This window comes from Lepidothrix coronata, unplaced genomic scaffold (genome assembly GCF_001604755.1).
Source record: "Lepidothrix coronata isolate B3197 unplaced genomic scaffold, Lepidothrix_coronata-1.0 Scaffold115, whole genome shotgun sequence".
Classification (NCBI taxonomy): domain Eukaryota; kingdom Metazoa; phylum Chordata; class Aves; order Passeriformes; family Pipridae; genus Lepidothrix; species Lepidothrix coronata.
Genome location: NW_016690295.1, coordinates 1395535 through 1414834, shown reverse-complemented (window position 1 = coordinate 1414834; position 19300 = coordinate 1395535). Strand labels below are relative to the sequence as shown.

The following is a 19300-nucleotide window of genomic DNA, read 5'->3' as shown; positions in this document are numbered from 1 at the left end:
GAGAATGTTGACAATGAATTAAAAATCCACTGTCAAAAACTGGAGTACTTTTGTTGCAACCCTGATACAGCTGAAATTCGAGTGGAGGACAGCTGGGATATTTTAGATATGCCCTTAGGTACACGTAGGACTGCTATGTACTAATCAATGAATCCTTGAGCTGCTATTGTTAATGCACCTGGTTTCTTTAGTTGTGTACAAAAGTACCATCAAAGACGGTAACAATATATTCGGGTGTTTGAAACAACTGGAAAGTTTTGTTTCAGGAGTGACTGAAACTGCCGAGGTCAATCCTAAAGCAATGACTAACACTGCTCACACACACACACCTGCATTTTGTGCTAATTCAGAATTCCAACCCAGCCATTTTTTATGCATTTAGCTCTTCCAGAGGGAAGCACGCCTTTCCAGTGCATCAAAATGCTTTTTGCCCACCACACAAATCTCATCAGTATGCTGTAACTTGAACTGCCAGGCTCTTGCACCTAAAAAAATTAGCTTGTGATGGAGGCTGAATTCTGCTAGGCTCACGTATGGAAAAGTACTGGTTTACTTTTTAATTTCTGAACTGCGAGCTGCAGCCACTCACCCGCTCTGCGCAGTGTTGTGGGGACGGAGGGGGACGTTGGCGTTTCTATATTTCACCGTGTGCACAACTGGCACAAGGAAAAAAAGAAAACAAAATGCATCTTGCTCGGAGGGGAAAAAAAAAAGAAAAAAAAGAAAAAAAAAAAAGGAAAAGAAAAAACCAGCAGTTAAAACACTTGACAAGAAAAGGCCAAAGTGCGCTCAGTGGCTGGCAGTCATTTTATGGCTATAGTCCTACAGCAGATTTACTTAGATGACGTCAGTGGCTCCAATCCAGCTTTTCTTTGGTAGCATTTACCACTTGCCTCTTGAAGCCTCCACTATGCTACAGAGCAGTAGACCATAATCAAAATTCCCTTTGTGAAATAGAGTTTACCTCAGGGCACAGAGGCATTGCTAGCTGAATTGCAGGCTCTTCACCCTGTACTGCATGCCCAGAAATAAATAACCTACAATACTGTACTCTCCTTAATACAGAAGAACCATTAAAAGCAGCCTGCTACCTTAAAAAGGGTTCTTTAATTTTTTTCCAAAATCTCAGAGGCCAGAATATTAGTTAATTTTCCAAGCAACCAAGAGCTATGATAATTATACTACCCTTTGGATTTCTTTGCATTGTTTTTAGAGATTTTGGATGATAAAGTTATTTATGGGTCATTGTTTCACTGGCAAAAATTATTATTAACACTAGAGGTTAAAGTGAATCTGCATAGGAAACCACACATTTAAAACTGTCTTTCAAACGTGCCCCTTCAGCAGCTTATCTACAACTGGTCAGTAAGCATATAGTAAATATGCCAAGAAACACAGCAAGAAATTGCTATGCATAAGTAACAGTCAATTTAAAGAGCAAAATGCACATTATTCAGAACCATGGATTTCCTATCACAAAGCAATGACTGGAACCAATGAAACACTAGTAAAGCCAAGTCAAGCAGATACCAAATAAACTAAAACTTCACAGGTTCTGAAGTTCAATCAGCTCCCCCCAACCATTTGAAAGATGCATCTTATTGTACCAAATAAACAGATTTGTCATGTTTAAATGGACCCATCAATCTGAAGACAACCATACTCATTATGGGTGATAACTAGATACATTAGTGGACTGAAAATTGCTTCTCACAGTTAAGCACTTAGAAATTACTTATAAGAAAGATGCACACATGCCTTAGAGAACTGGAAGTCTGAACACCTGTCCTTTGCCAGCTCCTTTGCTTACCTTCCCCCTAATCACAACAGATTGAGAGATTACAGGTCTAATCTGCAATGAGCCAGAAGCCAAAAAAAGGTTATTATCATCAAACTGTATGAGTCACACCACAGACCTGAACTCTAAATCTGAATTTAAAACAGATTTAAAATTTGAGGTGACCCCCAAACCAGGTGTAAGTGGACAGATGCTCACATTTCATATCCCTGTAGAGAAACTGGAAGCCTGTTAGCAGCCTCAGATGCCGAGGCAAGGGCAGGAAGCATTTCTTGTTTTCTGCAGGTCAATGTAAAATCAGGCAGAGCAGCAAGGTGGGAACATCACCTCTCACTTCACTGCCCACCTGGCTGGCCCCTGAGTGCTCCATCAGCTCCTGCCTTTTTCCAGGCAGTTCATCTGGGTGGACTTCAGTGGGATGTTAAAGAATGGCCACTGTTCAGACTGTCATATTTCTCTGTTCCAAAGAGACAGGAGAAAAATTTACTTCTCTTTGACCTCCTTTCATTACTAAAAAAGTGGTGTCAGCAAATAGATTTAGAAGATGACTGTAAATTTCTTTGAGAGAGAATCTGGTCCTTCTATTGGCCATTAAGGATCCTGGACATGAAAGACATGACAAGAACAACTGTTCCTTTCTTTCCAATAGCCAGGGCAAGGACGCAGCAGGCAACAGCAATGGGTAAAGGGACCCAACAGTGACACCACATCCGTGAGCAGCAGCACAAGAGACAGGATAAGGAGGACCTGGCAAGATGGATTGCAAAAGGAGGGAAACAGAAAGTCACCACGGTCCAAAGGAAGCAGAGCCAAATTAAGTGCTGCCCAAGAGCAACTCTGTGCATATCTAAGGAAAGAGGAAGGTCCAGGCAACCAGGGACAGCTGTGGTGCCCTGTAAGGAACAGCAAGACAGAGCCTGTAGGGCAGAAGACACAGCGGAATGTGCTGCAAGGTCAGAGAGCAATGCGGGCAGACCCAACCCTCAGGACACCACTGAGGCATTGAATGGAAGACTGTATTTATGGCTTGAGACTTTTCCTGCTACAAAATAATTACAGCCAAAGAAAGGCAGGGGTAAGGGGAAGATGAAGGAACTTCCATTGAATCTTCAAGTCTTCTACAAGGCTTTCAGTTGATTGTGGAAAAAGCAGGAAAAAAAAAAAATCTTGAAAGATCGGCTGACAGCAGGTATAGGGACACAACTGTGGTTAAAGGTTAATTTTTTGAAAGAATAAAGGTAAAACCAAGGATGTGGAAAATGAAACTGTTTACAGGGGTTTGCCTTTTATTTTAAACTGTAAGCCAGCTTTAGGATGAAAAGGTATGTATGCATGGTGGTGATAGATTGTGAATAAAATTTCCTCCCTCTCATTAATTAAAAGTCCTCAATCACCATATTTTTTTAATTGAGATACACATAATAGAGGCTTTAATCCACTAAACCTCTATGAATTCACCTTTTCTTCCAAAGTCTGTTCTGACATTTTCTCCCCTCAAAACCAAAATGTCATTCCTGAATTATAATCTCCCAACAGAAAGACAACCATGTAAAAAAACCATGCGAGCTAATTCCAAAAATAAGCACCACTGTTCACAGCACCATGAGGTGACTGATTGGTGAGAGATTCCACCAAGGGAATAATTGTGATGTCTATAATGTTAAGGAATAATTTGGCACCAAAAATACCCAAGGCCATACCGGTTGGCGATTCAAACACGAAGCATATCAAAACGCTGCTGATAAGCTAAATTAACAGATAGCTTATCTGAAGCATATACTAGCCATATGGTGCCACAACTTCTGTTGCCTGTTGCTGGCATAACAATAGGCTACTGCAGTCTTAGACTGGAAGCACTATTTGACAAACTGTCAACAGCATTTTTATTTTTTTGCAGAGCTCTAGGGCAATGGCACACTCGCCTATTTGCATTTTTTTTTTTTTAAACAGGTGAACAAAGAGTAAACCAGATGTCAACTTTAGAAATCGAGCTGTCTGGATCAGGAGATTTAACAGAGGCAGGCATACTGCTACAGCTCAAATCTAGACAATGAGCTTTTCTAAAAACACTCTGGCCTAGGGGAGTGGCTATTTAAAACACTTGGCTTCTTTTATTTCAGCACTATGGAAGTGAATTCTGCTCTTAAGTGCCAGCTCAAATGAAGTCATTTTGTTTCACTGAGGCTTTCTCTGCATTTCAGAAATGTAGCATGTACTGTAGTAACGGAAAAGACAAAAAATTGTGGGGGGTGTGATGTGGAAACTAGCAATTTGATCACATACAGGGGAAAAAAAAAATCTGTGAAAGGATAATTCAAGTGCAAGTTAAATGAAATTTCTTTTCCCCTCGAAAAAAACAAACAAACAAACAAAAAACCCAACAACCAAAACAACGAAAAAAAATAAAACCAAACCACTTCTGAGAGCTTTAGAAAGACCTGATATTTACAACCCCCTCAAGCTCCACCAAGACCAGGTGTGAATACTGACCAGTAAGGACCATTTAGAATGGGACTTGAATATGTTACAGAAACATGATTGGTTAATTCCAAAAGAACCAAGAAAGTTGTCTTCCTGCTTCATTTAAGAAAATGAAATCTTTTTTACTTAGTATTTGAGAAAAAAAATCTTTTCATAACAACACAGTAATCCACTCAATCATTTAAAAAAATTGACAAAATAAAAAACTACTGTCAATCAATATATAGTAGATGTGTCTATGGTATTCAATTATGAAAATGTGCTTTTGGCTGTGTTCTATAGGAGTGTGAAAGACATAATAAGAAAAACAGACAAGTTTCTGTTCTAATAATCTGTTCTCCTTTGATAGGCAGCTATGGGAACATATTTATTTTCTGACTTATACCCAGCTAAATATGTAGCATTTTTAGATTATCTTTTCAAATTGTTCTTGAACATTCTCAGTTAAAAAAGAAAGAAAAAAAAAAACAACCTCCTTTCATGTTAAGTTGAGATTGCACTTGAACTCTTTCCAAAAGCCAGAGCTGTACTGAATTATGATAATTAGAAAGCTGTGCGCATAAAAGGCAGCACAGTTGATGCATTTAAAAAAGTTCATGCCAGAGAATATAAGTTCAATATGTTCTCACATAATTAACATTTCCCATCATTAGCAGCAGTTTTCAGTTCATGTATCTGTAAAAACAACAGCACTCGTCATTGTTTTAGATTCCCAGTCAATAGCATTTTAATAGTTTTACACATAATCCTAGACTTTCCTTCCCTTCCCCCTCCCAGCACGCTGAGATTTCACATTCTACCTCCTGACCTGCTAGCAAATAAACTTGTATTCTGTGCTCACACGCTCCTGCTGCTGCCCAGACTGACTCCGACCCGAAAGTTTAGTGAAAAGCTACTAGGAGCTGGAAACCCAAGAAGGCCATTTGCAAAGGTACAACAGGATGCTGAGGGAATAATCACGTTGTTCCGGTAAACAATGAGTAGAAGACAATGAACAAAAAGTTGTAGGTGATACCTTCGGCTGGACGGGAGCCAAACTCAAACGGGGCTGGCTCTGACAAACCAGGCACAGGCTGGAGGGACGAGGAAAAGAGGTCACAGCCCTGCGCCAACCGGGCAAGTGTCTGTAAACCCTTTAGGCGCTCCGCGGATTTTCATCGCGTTCTCGACGTATGTACAAAAATTCATCTAACAAATAAGGGTATGTAGCACATGATGTGTTACTCTTTGAGACATTCACAGGCTTCCTGGGTAGAGCGTCTCAAATGAGTTGTTACGAGACAGATTTTGACTTCAATCCCTCTATTTTAAAATTAATATAATTCTGGTGGAACGTTAATAAGCTGATAGAGTATAAAAGTTGCTGAATCTGCATCAACACAGTGAGAAATTTTGGCTTTACCAATAATGAGATAAAACAGTGACAGCAGCGGGATCAGGATTTCATACAAAAACAGGAGAAGTTTGGTGTATTAAATCAGAAAACTTGTAGCTGAATTTTACGTGACAGATCTGAGGATTAGATTTGAAGATGCTGCCTCAAAGGACTGAAGTCTGCAACTTTTCACTCTCTTCTGTTTTGGAAATGAGCAATCGTTAAAACCAAGCACAAAATTATTCCAGGAAATATTATTCCATCCTTGTTCCACTTGCAAAAGTCAAAAAGAGTTTTGTGCAAGAACAGAGAGCAAGATATGGTCATAAAGTGGGAATTTATTGCAGAGATTTTTCTTCTAAAAATGTGTCTTCATCATGGCTTAGAGTCGGTTGGCTTTACAATAAATAATGCCATTAATCAGTTCATATATCACAGGATGCAATTTAAATTATAGAGTACTTGCATAAACTATCACAAACCCTCTAGCAGCCCTTGCTTTCAGGGAGACGATTTCCCTCTTCAAAGTTCTAAAATTTTGTTGAGACCCATTTAAATTATTTTTTAATAGTAAATGACTGCAGTTTAGGAATACAAAACATTCCTACTTGTGGCAAGCGCTAATGGCAAAGTGCAACATGGTGGCAAAACCATAATTAAATCTCAAATCCCAGAAATAAGTACTATTTCTCCCATGAAAAAGTAGGTCCCTTTGATCAACTGGGGACTTCAAAATCATTTCTAAAGGGCCAATTTGCGCCCTCATTACAGCCAACGTAATATGCCACCTTGCAACAGGCCATATGAAGCTGATGGAATTAACCTGAATTCAGACCAGATTTCTACAAAGTCAGCCCTCACTTCATATTTACACATGCTATGAATAAGGGCACAAATGGAATGAGTGATCAACTGTTAAGAGAAATTTGCCTTCAAGTTTTAGAGAGATTACAAGCAAATCAGAACATAAGCCCTGTGCAAAAATTCGAAAAAGTATGTGTGTCAAACTGACAATCATTTTAATCAAAGATGTCCTTCTTTAGACATCAGATATCATTCTAACCATGTACATAAAGCCTATGCTGTAAATATCTTAGTATTTGATCCAGCAAATGTTTATTCCTATGAGTCATCCCGGTCACTTTAACCTGAGTAAGGATTGGATCCAGCAAACATTTTCTCCTTAAATAAAGGAATCACTATAGAAAGACAGATTTTAAACCACCTCTGGAAAGGTATAGCATTAATATTAGAGTTATGAAGAAATACCAGATAGAAAGAGGGATGTATGCATGTGTATACACAGTCAGAGGACGTGAGTTCATAACGTGTTTGAAGGTAACCTTCTCCCAAATACACACATTCAGAACTGTACACAAAATCTTCATGTTTTGGAAATGGTCTTAGGCACCTTCTAATAAAATCAGATTACTTCTAGTGAAATCCTTCCAACAGTGTAACTATCCTACTTTATAGACTGAAAACTGACAGCTATATCATAATACACAACTACATATTTTTACCTTTCACTTTTTTTGAAGTGAAAGACACCAGAATTTCTCTGTGGCTCCAGAAGTTTTTATTAGAGTATTGCCTGTACTATATCTTAAAAGTTTGCTCACAATATTATCTACAACAGAAAGATGGAAGAAATCTTTTTTTTTCCTCTGCATGTGACTCAGCTGAGCTTAACTTTTTCAGGCATGGACAAACAAAGCCTAAAAACCACTTTTAATGATATCCAAAACCACTACACCGTCCAGCAGCAACAACAACAACAAAAAACTAGCTACAAATTACACCCAACATGCTACACACATGCTCACACATCTCCACACATCACAATACGCTATCATTTCTCAGCTGGAAACTCACGGCGGGTCTAGTTCATAATTAAGTTTCTGTTGTTCTTTTCTAGCTGTTTAATTAAAACTCCTTTAAGCACAGTCTGTCTTTACTAAGACTCCTGTCAAATCAAAATTCTTCCTCTGCTTCACTGCTCGTGTACACTCCACTCAGCACCGACTAAGAAACTGTAGAGAATATAAAACCACAATTTGAATCTCAAGAGCTGTTGTTACACTCTCCTGGGTTAAAAGGCTAATAATATTTACTTCACCAAAGCAGCGTACGCAAAATTGATGCTCGAAATACACCTAAAGTGTTTAGCGATAAAGTACTTTCCAAAGGTATTTCTAGGTTACTAACAACAAAAATTGGAATAAATCCCTTGCATCCAAAATTTCTGCTTGGTCAGCTGATAAAAACCTGGAGCAAATGAAATGCAGAATTAGCCCTACTGGCATAGAAAAACGCCTTATGACCTCATTAAAAACCAGTGCAGTGTTGAAAAGATGTGTTTTACCATGAAGGTGAAAATAAATGCACCTCAAAAAAGTTTACCCTTAACGAAAATAATTTCAAGAAGTTGATTTTGAAAACTTGCAAGTTCATAATGTGACTCAAATATAATACTTCAATTCTGTGTTTTAGGAACATCCACTGTATTAATTTCTGTATTTCTATTCCCAAATAAAGGATGCATATGTGTGCATGTGTATAAAAATATATAAACACACATATACAAACAAACATGCAAGCTTCTCCCCCAGCCCCAGAAGTAATTTAATATACAGGTCTGTGTCATTTTTAATAGCACCATCTTACCATCAGTACAATCTAATATCCTGTAATGGTATTCCCCAACTATTTATAGAGATAGAATACATCATACATTACAGACACACATTCCCAATCTAGGGTTGTAAGAAGAATCCTACATAATTTTAAATTAAGTCCTAATGTAATTATAATCATTTTTGTTTTCATATTCAATTGCAGGTAGCACTTAGTTATTTACATGAATTTTCCTAAGAGGCATTCCCACAGAGATTTCCATATTAGATGTACTGCATAATAACTGAACATGCAGCTAGAGAAAAGAGTATGTTATCCATACAGCTCCAAAGTTTGCCATTATTCAGGTTCGACAGCTCTGTAAAACCGCTAACTGCCCATATTGTGCTTCTAAACTTTATCAGCACGAAGGGAAAGCAAATATGCTTCACTTAATACAGGAATACAACTGCATAGGTACTTTTTTCCCTGAGGCTCTGCCATTTCAGCTTACATTTCTTATGTATGCTATTTTACATCAGAAAACGCCAGGGTAATCTGATGATTCTTGGCCTTTATTTCCTAGATGGTGTTCAACAAGGAACAGTTAAAAAATACTGGGAGCCATTTACATTCAGAAAGCGCAGGGCAGAACTGCTCCCTAACTTTCCAGCACTTCTGGAGGTCACTTTTCATTTCTTCATATCAAAGGCAGGCACTTGTTTCTAATAAGTTAACAACTCTCCTGAGAAACGTGGGTGGCTGGTATTTCATTGTTTCATAAATATTTTTATACTGGTAACACCATTCAACTTAAAACAGATTTCAAGAGGAGAAAAATCACGACCAGGATTATGTTCAGCAGAGGCAGCAGCGCAAACTTTTTTTTAACTTGGTGAATATAAGAGATATTCCCCCCCCCTCTCCTCTCCTCTCGCTTTATATCTCCTAGCTGGTTTTGTTTGGCTGTGTGAAGGGGGGGCCGCTTTGTTTTAATTTGGGTACAAAAGCCGCACTGTATAACTTTTCCCTCCCCCTTGGAAGTGTACTTCCTTTGAAAGCGCTCCTCTGCGAACAAAGGCTGCCACCGGCCCTCCGCACTAGCGCCGGGGACAGCTGTGCGATAGAGCTCTTCAAAACCTCGCCGAGAAATGAAAAAAAAAAAAACAAAAACCTCTGCGGTTCCTACCGAAAGGAAGTTTTCCAGGGACAAGCTCCTCGGTGTTGCTGCAACTGCGACTTTGTCTTTTTTGGATACAATGTTTCTGCTGACTCCCGAAAATTTTCCACTTGAATGTGCAATTAACCAGCAGCGGCGGCGGCAGCAGCAGCAGCAGCAGCAGCAGCTCTGGAGAAGGAGAAGAAGCAGCGAAAAGGGACATTCCTTCTTTCATCTTTTAAGAGGAAAATAAAAAGAGGGAAAGGGAGGCGAAACTCGGCGGCCAGCGGGAGCTCCGCGCCAAGGCCCGGGGATGGCTCCGGAGGGCTGCGAGCCTGTGCGCCCAGCGCGGGGCTGCTGCCGGCTCGCGGGAAAAAAATGTGAAAAATGCCAAGGATCGGTGCGTGCGTGTGCGAGAGGGAGAGAGAGAGAGTCTTCTGTGTGCGTGTGTTGTGTGTGTGTGTGCGCGGTGTGTGCGCGCCCGGCTGCCGAGCGGTGACTCAGGCAACTAAGTGCGAGCGGCGGCGCGGGGGAGCGGAGCGGGGCGGGCGGGCGGGCGGCAGCCGCCTGTTGCAGCTCCGGCCGCGGCCCCGCAGCGGCAGGAACTCCGCGGGAAACAACTTCTCCCCCCCTCTCCGCCCCCGCCGCGGCCCCCAGTCCCGCCTGCCCCCGGCACCTGCGGGGCCCCTCGGGCCGACCCCCGGGGCCGGGACCGTCCCCCCCGCCCCGCCGCACAAAGCGCGCCCGCGGGCCCCTCTCTTACCTCCGCGCCGCGGCCCCCTCCGCGCACCGCCAGCGCGCCGCGCTCCGACGGCAAACTTCGCCCGCCGCCCCCCGGGCCGCCCCGGCTATTTATGGCCCCGCGCCTATTTTTAATCCGCCGCTCGGGCTATTTATACCGCGGCCGTAGGTTGCCGCGGGCCGGCGGACGGAGCCCTTCGGAGGATGAGTTTGCTGCCCGGCCGGCGGCGGGGCGGGCCGGGCTCCCGGCCGGGCTGCGCGGCGCCAGCGATGCGAGGAATGCGCGGAATGAGGGGAGGAATGAAATGAACGCGGGAGCGGGGCGGCCGCGGGGCGGAGCGCGGCCCGCCGCCCCCTGCGGCCGCGGGCGGGCGGGCGGGGCGGCGGGCGGGGCCTCCGCGCCGCGCTGACCTCATAGGGGAGCCCGCGGGAGGGGGCCCCGCGGCCAGGGAGCGGGGACGGTGTGCAGGAGCGGGACCGGGACCGCGCTCCGGGGTGGCTGCCCGAGCTGCGTGGCGGGGTCCCGCGGCGGGGTCTGCAGCGCCCTGCGACGGACCGGCAGCGGGGTCCGCAACAGGGCGTGAGATGCTTTGCAGCGGAGTTGCGGCAGTAGGGGTCTGCGATGGGCCACGGCATCCAGCTGGGCACTGGACGCTGCTGGATCGTGAGGCTCCCCTGGGAAGCCCAGCGTTCCCACGCTCGCACATCCAACCCCTTGGGTGCCCCGGCAAAGCCCTGTGCAAACGCCCACCAGTCCTTAGGAAACGCAGATGTGTGCCCAGAAGGCCACTGCGGCACCCCAGGGCCCAAGGGAGCTCTGGGGCATGGGATGAGCAGGAAGGCTTTGTGTACATTACACATCAAATCGACATACACATAGCATGGCCCAGGGGTCCACACTCTTCACCCTGAATCCAGATCATGACCTTTCTCACAAAACTGTCCCCTGCTTCAGATTTCACAATGCCAGTTTTGCACCATTCCAGTTGTGAGCTGAAGTGCCCTTGGACTGTCTTTACCCTTCTTGTACTGGCACAACCCATCCCCCAGAAGCGCTCCCCAAGCAGCATCACAAGGCACGTCTCCTTCAGTTAACAATCCGCTACCTTATGGAAATACTGTCAGGGCAGGCACAGCTGTTGTGCTTGTGAAAATTCGTATTTGCATAAGCAAAATGGATAACTGGACACCTTGGTGCCTGTTTGTGAAATAAATTGCCTATTTTGATGTGCAAACACACATTTCTATCCACCTTTGAAAGTTTGCCCAGCAGGGCTGTCGCTTCTGGAGATGTCAGGAAAATCACGTTACAACCTCAGGAGAACCACATGTCGGTGTCATCAGACAGCATTAACATGCTCACACCGCGTGTGAGTTCATGATATGCTGGTGGAATTCACAATAAATGCCCTGTATATCACTTTGTGTGACATTAGAGAGAGGATGCTGAGCATGTCATTCTGCGAATACCAGAAACAAGCTCACCCTGGTGCTTTCCCAGTACCAGTCTTGTAAGACAGCTATGCTGTTAACAGACATCGTTGTAGCCTGTGACTGACCCAAGAGCCTCTTGAAAACTAGCCACTTAAAGCTCACACTGCAGTTTACACAGAGGCTGCAAGTTTGTGGGCCAGGCACAGTGTGTGTGTGACAGGCAGTGTGAGCAGATGCAGGGTTCCCACTGGTCACTCACATGACATCGACTGAAATCTGCTAAAACTCAACCCTACAGAAAAAGTCTGCGAGAAGCAACAATATCAAACAAAGCCAAAGTTTGATCAGGTCTTGGTCAAAGGGTTGCGAAAATGCAAAAATGAACATATTTTAGGATATTTTTTTCCCCCACACCATTCCACACTGGCTGGAAAATTTCTTCCTCAAAGTAGGTTAAAGGAACCCCTTCACACATGCATAATTTCTTTTCTCCTCCACTCTTTCTTTCCAAATAGCTCTAGTAATATTGTCTAATAAGTGTCTGAGTGCCTGCACAATTTGTAAAATTCAATCACTTTGCAGATGTCTACACAAAAGCCATAGTCTCTTGAGTGCACTTAAAGTTTACCGACTCTTTTCCAAAGCTGGAAGAGAAAAATGGGAAAAAACATTGCCCCCTAACATCTATACCATAGATTTTTTAGTCACTAGGCTTAAACTTATTCCACTATGTTCACTGCACGCACAGAAATGTGAAATGTCTTTAAATGAATGTGATTTTTTTTCCTTAAGGCTTGCAGAGAAAGTACGAAGAATACTGATTCTAACTTCTATGCCTGTGCAGGGCCCAAAAGGTATCATAGCTCTGCACATGTGGAGGGAGAGTAGCAAATCTTTGGAGAATAGATAAATAGAGTTTGTAAACTTCTTACCTAGAGCAGTTCTCACAAATGGAAGTGATGAAAATTTTGTAGGATTATGCTCTCCTAGTGGAAAAGAAAAAAAAAAAAGAGGATTTTTTCTGCAGTCATCGCTGTGGATGAACACAAATCAGACTCAAACCAGGCTGCAGCTGTTTGCTTCTATCTGCAGACAGACAGTTCAGTAGTTCTTTTGCTATTCAGAACTTTCTAGAAGAATAATTGAATTTACCTGATACCTGCATATTTTGCTGTTAACTGCTAGCAGCAGGGGAGGCTCACAAAATTCAGACTGTTTCTCAGGTTCTGAAAGTTTTTACAGTGGTGTTCTTCACAGGAAGAAATGCTCCCTGTGCATCTGTGGAGAAATGCAAAAACAAATGCCTGGGGAGGACTGAAGGTCTTCCATCAGCACAGTGTAAAAGTTCATCCACAATCCACAGTTTTCAGCTCAAGGCTGAGTCCTGACAATATCTTGCTCACAAGCAACTGTACGTACCAATTAAACTACCAAAACCGAGGCCAACATGAACAGCAAACTAGTGTGGTGACTAAACCATGGCCCTTGCTGAGCACAGATCTGTGGGCCAGAGAGCTCCAGACAAAACCAATATCCTCTGAACACTGAGGTAGGGAAACTCCATCAAGTATTTCTTGCCTCTTGGCTCATATATCCTGTAGGTTGTCATGTCATGCCATGGCATGCCATCCCTTATTGGCAGTCACTTAAAAAAATACATGCCTGGAATCCCCATGAAGTTCTGGCAGGAAAAAATGGTGTGCTGGGGGGAGAGAGAGGTCTGTGCATTTCGACATGGGGTAAAGATGAGGAAAAAACAGAATCACTGTCATCCAGCCTGTGAGTCCAGCCACTGCCTCCATGCAAGGATAGGCTTTGGAGGCCCTGTGGATAAAGCAGGAAGGTACATTCACAGACAGAAATTTCTCTGATGAATTGCCTGCCCTCTGTTTATTGATGAATGGCTTCTCCAGGCACACAGGTGCGCAGAGAACTACAGAAGCTGAAGAAAACAAAGGGACATTGGGACAAGCCCAGACAGGGGCATTTCCTGGGGACAAATGCTTATCTCAGCTAGAAAGGAGACATACAAGTGGGGAATATGGGAAAATGTGTTAAGAAAGAGAAAGAATGAGATTCAAGCGATGGATGCTGATAAAAAGACTTGGGGAGGGGGGAGAGATTGGGAAAGAGGAGAGACACAGAAATGAGGAGAGAATGGAAAGTGAAGGAAATTTTTGAGATTACAGAAAGAAGGCAGGAAAAATGAAAAGAAAGTTTAAAAAGGGTGATAGAAATGGAGAAGGGAGAAAGAAAAAGAATTGGTGGGGCAGAAAGAACAGCTGAAGAGAAATGAGCTGGGAGAACAAGGGAGACCGTAGTTTAGGAGAAGAAAAATAAGAAGTAGTAGAAACAGGAGGCGGCAGTGAGGAAGGGGAATTAGCTTAACCACAAAAGGAGTAAGGTAAGGAAGGATAGAAAGAGCAAGCAAAAGAACACAATTAGAGAATAAAGGTCTGTAGTACTATCAAGTCTTGATTTGTCAGTGAAATACTCTTTTGAGTGCAAGTCCTATTGAGACTGGTGTGCAGGCAAGTGTGAACATACTTAAGATGGAGGCTGGACTGTGGTTTACATATTGGAACCACTTTTGTCTTCGTTAATGTGACCACTGATAGCAGGGGGCATTAGTTACAGGGCACATAACTTACACATTTTATCCCAGCCTCCCAAAACCAGATGACGCTTTAAAGTCTCTAAGAGATGAAAAAGTACCCAAAGACACAGGGTTAACAGAATTCCTCACAAACTCTAGGAATAAGTAAACTCTGTCCAGAGAGTACTGGCAGATGAAAACAAGATGGTCTTCTGAAATTCTAGATCCAGAGCCCCATTTTGGACTTGGAATGAACCTCAAAGCTCGACAACACTTGGAATCGGCGTTTTCGTTACAAACACTGAAAGAATTTTAAAACTACATATTTGGATTGCAGTTCAGATTAGGAAAACCGCTAATCTCAGGAAATGCTTAAAAGCAGTGCACAGATTTGGGTTAATCTATAGTGTGCAAAGAATACCCAAATCAATGTGCCGTTGAACACGCCAACAAAAATACTATGGGGATGCTGTAATGTAATGGAACAGAGCTCTCCATATTATAAATCTAGCTGCCGAACTTTGTAAAGCAGCAGACAGTGTAAAGAATGAAAACAAATAACAGTTTAATAATGAATTACAATAATTGAGTCAAAAGGAAGCCAGGACATGAACCACGGCCTCAGAGCCCAACTGAGTTAAAATAGTACAGAGAGTGGAAATATATAATTTCAGACAATCCCAGGTGCTTATTTTGAAAGGTGAACTGAGAGTCCTTTAAAATTACACGACCAGAGTCCAGTATTTCCCCCATTGATGAAATCACTAACATCAAAATGGTGTGGCTCTTGTCCTGCCTTAGAGCAAATAATATAGGCACAGCAGCCTATTCCTTCTACTGATAGCAATAATTCCTAGCACCACTGATTGAAACAAATTGCTGTCAAAACCACTTGTGTGGCTGGGCTTTTAAAAATATATTTTGCACTACAAATTTTGTGGTGTTACCATCATTTTCCGCTGGGAGAAAAAAGGAGAAAAAAAATTGCCCATTTAAATTCCCTAAGAATCTCTTTCATTCATAAAAATTTCAGGTTTGTGAGCATTTCTCAGACTCCTTAATGTGCAAATGGTGTATTTTGTTCCCTTTCTTCATTTTGGCCTAGGCTTCTTTAGAAGTATTTAGATGCTTGATGTTAGGTGCAGGTATTTTTAATTCTCTTCAGTATCTAAGTACCCAATTTCTTTTGATTTCAGTGTTTTTTTAGGTGGGTATCTATTCTGGGAAATCTTAATGCTTATCGAGACATATGAATAATAATAATAATAGTAATAAAAATAACAGTAACAATAATAATAAAAGATATCTTAACTACCTAAGTACTGTTAGAGGCTTCCTTTGGATCATGCTCAAAATCTACATCCAAGGAACATTTCAAAGCACTTTAAAGCACCATCTGCTGCAAGATCTGTTGCACTAGGTCCTTCACAAGCATCCACTTATCTCACTAAAATGACTCCACAGGTGACTTCTGCAGGGAGAGGAAGGGGCCAGACTTCTCTCTTTCCAAAATGAATTATTTCTAAGGAGGCCTTTTCCAGTCACCAAGGACACACAAACACCATTCCTCATGTCAGTTTGTCCCAGCATGCCCCTGTGGCAGCCCATCCAGCTCTGCACCACCTGCCTCTGTCTCAGGGGCTGCGGTGTGTCCTTTCATGTGGGAAAGCCTTGCTTTTGTTCTCCTTAACACTGCTGCTTCCAAGTTAGCCCAAACTGGCCACCTTGTCACCACCACTAAGGCAGGGGGCCCCACAGATCCATCTCCCTGCCTGATCTGGGCAAAAAGCTGAGCTGAGGCTCCTCAGCGCCAGGTCAGGAGTGTCAAGGACACTTCCCCTGTCACACCAAGAGCAGCAGACTTAGACTTCCCTGACTGCTGTCTCACCTAATCCCTGGAAAGCCATATGGTAAGGGAGAATTTGCCAGATATGGGAAAGTTTACCAAAACCAGTGAACTATGAATGACAGTGTCTAAAGTGAAAACAAACTGTCCCAGACATGGAAGACTTTTTTAACATCCCTTATCCACACAAAATGCAAAGTATCAGTGGAGGTTCTGATAAATACAAACCTGAACTTCACGAGAATGGAAGGGATACCTGATATATGATCAAGGCAGGTAGGACAGATTGCACACTGAAGGCCCAACTAGAATAATTACTCTTATATTACACTGATTTTTCCATTTCTCCATTTGTAATGCCGGTAGAGTTGCACATGGGAAATAAAATTGGGAGAAAAGAGAAGTGAGAAAGTCTGAGCTCTGCAGAGGTGTTAAGGGCAACATTGCTCAGAAAGGGAAAAGTCAGAAGAGATAAGTCCTCTTGTCACATGCTCTGCTATGTGATCTACATAATGAGACTTGCAAAAAGTACCTGAGTTCCTCTTGCTTCATCATTTTCTCTGTGCATATTCTTCTGGCATGACATAGAAACTTGTTCCAGCCACCTGCAAAGCTCAGGGCTTGTTCAGAACAGAACAGAGGAACTGAGAGAGCACAGTACTAGTTCTAAGGCAATTCAAAACTAGCAGGATTCAGTTTTTCTGCTTTTGAAGGGGGAAAAGTGGGAGAGGAGAGTTGAAGGAAAGGGACTCTTAGAAGAATATATACCTATTTCCTGTTAAACTTGCCTATTTGGATGTTCAAATGAGTATAACAGGAAATCTAAAGAGAGCTAATGCATTCCTTACTGAGAGTAATCCTTGAAGGCCAGGTTTACATGGCTTTTCAGTAGGAAAATTACAAAGAGTAATTTGCAGTTGATTGGGTAATGAAAGAAGAAAAAATTGCCTAAAGCTGCTGGGAAATCATAATGGTGTATGGGTATGTATTTAGATGGACTCAGTTCACAGGGATGAGAACTACTGAATCAAGTTTCTGGAATGGCCATTACAGAATTTGTAGTCGTAAATATCACCATGTAAATTCTGACCTTTCCTCATCCTTCCCAGGGGGAAACCACAAATGCTTTTCATCTAGCCCATATTTAGGAAGACAGTTCAGAAACAGGGGAAAAAGAAAAGTCAGCCCAAGATGTAGATGCCACTGAGACAAGCTGGTGCTCTAGCCCATCAGAATAAGATCCTCACTTTTAATGTTGGACTGCTCTTACTGCTCTTTCTGCCATGTTCCAGAAATAACAAAGAGTAACTGAACTGACAGTGCTACTTACTTGAAATTAAACCAACTGTTTAATGAGTTTGAAATCAGAGTTTTGCAGGTTTTTTTGCAAGCTCCAGAGGATGGTCTGGCTGCTATGAAGTTTAATCCTGACTGCAAATGCTCTCTTTGTTCTGGCTTTTCTGCTCATATGTTCATGATGTGCTGCAACCCATAGAGGGCCAGTCGGGACACATTGCCAGTGCTTGAAGTGGTCCATGGAAACGGAGGACACCTCAAGCCAGTATCCTGCAGGAAGAACAATGCCTCCCAAATGGGGGGGATTAGCTGTACAGTCTTAACAAGCAGATTTTGTCAGAGGACAAACAGGGCTGACCACAAGCCCTACTGGCCAGCCAGTGTTCCCAGCTCAGGGCTGTGTGACACAGAGCACACGGGGCAACGTGCTCTGCCCGCAGTGGGTGTCACAGGGAAGTGGGACACATTCACACCTGTGAGTCACAGGGCCTGTAAATGGTCATTAAATAGTTGGGTAGAAGAGTGTCAAACAATGAGATGATGTAAGGGACAAATGTTTATCATAAACATTGAGAATCCTGACCTCATTTCACACACGGTTTCATCTTTGGTGATCTCACAAATGCAGTTACTCTACCACCTGCACACCTTTGTGAGTTTTATGTTTCTTTTACCCTCTAGATCCTGAAGAAATTAGTTCATTTCTTATTTTTCACAATCAGTCTCAGATGGGTGATGACTGTCAGCATTTCCCAATGTACATAACATTTATCATTTTCAAAGCACTTTATTAACACTAAGCAGTCAATCCTCACACCACCCCTATGCCCTAAGCATTAGTATTTCCTTCTTGCCAACTGGAAATTGTAATGGGAAGTCAAAGCAATCCTCACAGTAGCTAAGGTAACAGCAAGATTCAGTGCCATCCAATTACACCTGTAGCACATCAGGCTTTCCTAATGCAAACACATATACCACACTGCCCTCCAGTAGTTCTTTTTTCTGTCTTATTTACATATGAAAATCCTCTCCTCAGCTTGGTTAGTTCTTGCAACTTTTTGGTCTCTGGTATAGTTGAAGAGCCAAACTCCCAATTTATCCAGAAATCAACTTCCAAAATACTCTAAAAACAGATGAGTGCAACTTTTGTGCCTTAAGATATTTTTATTTCAAATGTCTGTTAGGTACAACCAACAGTTTTAAAAAATCATCTTTCTAATTTCTTCACTTAATATGAGGTCACAGAGTCATCTAAATTCCTTGTGGGTACAGAACTGAAGTTCACTGAAAATCAAGCCCCAGCTGAGCTTTGGTGAATTTTTAAAGTAAGCAATTAAATGGCTTGTAAAATAGAGGTATTTCAAAACTGACATCAGTAACTTTTGGAAAGAACCAAAACTCAGAAGGGCTGAGTTCTCAGCTGCACTAGAGCATTCAGCAATGCTAAACTCCTTCCAACCACATACAAAGGGAAGCAGTTTGATTTATTAATAATAATGGCCTTACATACAGAGCTGTAGGCAGGAGAAGACTTTTGAGTCACTTCTAACAGCCAAAGGCAAGTAAAGAAGAACAACTGGGTAGTAGTTACACAAAATTAGAAGCCTGTAACCCCTTCCTTGGGCAGTGTTTCCTCCACTAATCTCGTCCATACTAGCAAAGAGAAGTAGTATACAGCTGAACTCTGCTAGAACATCACCACCTGCCAGCCCCTCAGCACAAAAATGCTCTATGAGCCCCCTGCTCATTTGAGTCATACCATTCACACAAAAAAATTACCTGAATAAAACCTCAGCTAGGTTTAAATACCTCAGTTTTGCTCATGATAATGTCTTTTCATCCTTAATGTTTTCCCTGTAGTGGCATAAACAGGTGGCCCCAGACCTGATGCTCTTAAGGATAAACCTCCCCAACAGTCAGTGTTGCAACTCCTGACTTACATGTTTGCTTTCATGTGG

General features: G+C 42.5%; 1 protein-coding gene across 4 annotated transcripts in view; it reads right to left on the bottom strand.

Annotated features, from left to right (window-relative positions):
• Nucleotides 1-9571, bottom strand: part of TEAD1 (TEA domain transcription factor 1) — a 157392-nt gene extending 147821 nt beyond the window's left edge. For all 4 annotated transcript variants that reach the window (XM_017825021.1, XM_017825019.1, XM_017825018.1 and 1 more), the window contains exon 1: nucleotides 9460-9571. The gene's annotated coding sequence lies outside the window, so the exon portion shown is untranslated. The remainder of the gene's footprint in view (nucleotides 1-9459) is intronic.
• Nucleotides 9572-19300: the final 9729 nt, after the last annotated feature.